The sequence below is a fragment of the Ixodes scapularis genome, unplaced genomic scaffold (genome assembly GCF_016920785.2).
Source record: "Ixodes scapularis isolate PalLabHiFi unplaced genomic scaffold, ASM1692078v2 PGA_scaffold1__304_contigs__length_218370807, whole genome shotgun sequence".
NCBI lineage: Eukaryota > Metazoa > Arthropoda > Arachnida > Ixodida > Ixodidae > Ixodes > Ixodes scapularis.
The window spans coordinates 127,807,696-127,809,773 of record NW_024609846.1 but is presented as its reverse complement, the minus strand read 5'-3'; the positions used below and the strand labels follow the sequence as shown (position 1 = coordinate 127,809,773).

The 2,078-nt window shown below is 49.5% G+C and overlaps 1 non-coding gene across 1 annotated transcript; it reads right to left on the bottom strand.

Moving 5' to 3' along the window:
* Window positions 1-834: 834 nt before the first annotated feature.
* On the bottom strand, window positions 835-905 carry Trnag-gcc. The gene has a single exon. It is a non-coding gene; the product is annotated as a tRNA-Gly (tRNA).
* Window positions 906-2,078: the final 1,173 nt, after the last annotated feature.

Sequence of the window (2,078 nt, the reverse complement as noted above, 5' to 3'; positions counted from 1 at the left end):
TGCACTCTAAATGAGGTCTGTACATCCACTTTCACGCCCAACACTCAGGGAGCCAATCAGCGCGCAACTTACGGAGGCAGCTCCGCAAATAACCACTCGGAATCATATGTTTAGACCAAAAAACGCAGCCTGAGTTGTGACATTAAGCAATACAAGCGTGACGTATTGCATTGTTGAATGTCACAACTCAGTCTGCGTTTCAGTCTAAACATATGTTTCGGCATCGTCATTCCCTGAGCTGCCTCCGAAAGTTGCGGTGACTGGCTCTCCGAGTGTTGTGCATGAAAGTAGACCCACGGACATTTTTACTGTTTGGCCCAGAATAATTATAACACTTTCGGAGATATAATAAAAAAAAGAAAACTGCGTAGAGGCAATTTTGCAGTCACTGATGGGCTCACTATAATTAAAGGCGGGGCGTGTCCCGTGCATCTAATTATCGCTTCGAAGCCAATGCGATTGCGGCATCAGCCGATAATAACCTCGAAGAACTAATGACGAAGTACGAAGCGTAATCCTAATAATCTACGTTCTGCACGTCCCTGCACCTGCCAGTGACTTTATTAAAAAGGGGTTCCGGGAGGGCATAAAAAAGCTGCCGAATCCAAAGGCATTTCTGTCCAGAAGGAACGTGTCGAGAATATGAACCTGTAGACAGACCTCTAAATTGCCGGTAACTGCAGCTAAATGATAACGTGTAAGTCACAATGAAAGGCTCCTCGTAGAAGGTGACGGAAACCATGTGGCAAATTCACAGCCGCGTCTGGGAAAGTAAAACGAACAGCCGGGTGGTGAACCTAGAATAACCAGCCGTCAGCAGCAAATAAAAATTTTTGCGTCGGCCGGGAATCGAACCCGGGCCACCCGCGTGGCAGGCGAGTATTCTACCACTGAACCACCGACGCTTGCATTCCGAGTCAAAGGCAGTTCATTTGAGCCGTTAGCTTTCCAGGTGGCCTCGTTTAGGACAGGTTTGCTCCCTTCTTTCTTTCGGAAAGGACGACAAATAGCCAGGCAGCTGCTGTATATGAGCAGCTATAAAAACAACCGTGTAATATTGTTGCATAAGAACAATTCGTCGTCTTGGGCATCTCGCGGCATACAGCACATAGGAAGCGAGCAAGCCGGCCGTGTGGCGGCGGTCGCCTATTGTTCGCCGCGACCTGGCGGTAGCCGCCGCAGGAGCATCGGGCAGCAATGGCGACGAACAGCACGGCGGACAGTGTCCCCGTCGTGATTACGACGAAATTTAAGGCAGTTACGAGTTCGGAAAGTTCCTTCGGAAGCCGGTGCCGCCGGCTCAGAATCATCGCGAAGTAATAGCAACGAAGAGCACAGAGGACAGTGGGCGACTAAGTATCCGGAAAGCTTCTTCGGTAGCCGGTGCAGAATCATCGGGGGGAAGCAGTGGCGATTAGCAGCACAGCAGACAGTGTTCCCGGGGTGATTACGATGGGGTTTAAGGCGGTTACGAATCCAGAAAGCTTCTTCCGTGGTGCCAATATGACGAAGAGAAAACTGTTTCATGAATCTGGCCGCGTGTGGGACGTGAAGGAGGTCCGTTTCGACGGACAAGTGGATGTCACGGAGCGCCGTACTCTGCAAACAAAATTAAGCGCGCCCGCAAAAAAATCTTGTTGGCGTTCAGTGGACTGCGGTAATTATATACGTTTATTTCTGAATCAGCTTGACAATAACAGGGAGATTTTTTTTTTTTTTTGCGCCGTTCCGCGATTTTCTTTGCTATCTTCCTGTAGGCTGATGGAAACATCCAACGGTAGGCTTAGGAGGGCGACCGCATTCCGCTTCTCGATTCCGGTGAAGTATTTGCTGCATACTTTAGAGTTCGCCGTCGGTGTCGATGCTGTTTCATCGTCGCTAGAAAAGAAAAAAAGTTAATTGTGTTATTCGTCAGCAGCTTAAACAAAGCGCGAACTGGAAGGTAAGAAACACCACTAACCTGTATGGACGCACAAGTCGTACCCAGGTCACGCAGTACTCCGCCTCGTACGGCTTCAAAGGGACGATGTAGTACTTCGTGCCGTGCGCGACCTTACCGACCACGCAGCAATTGTTGC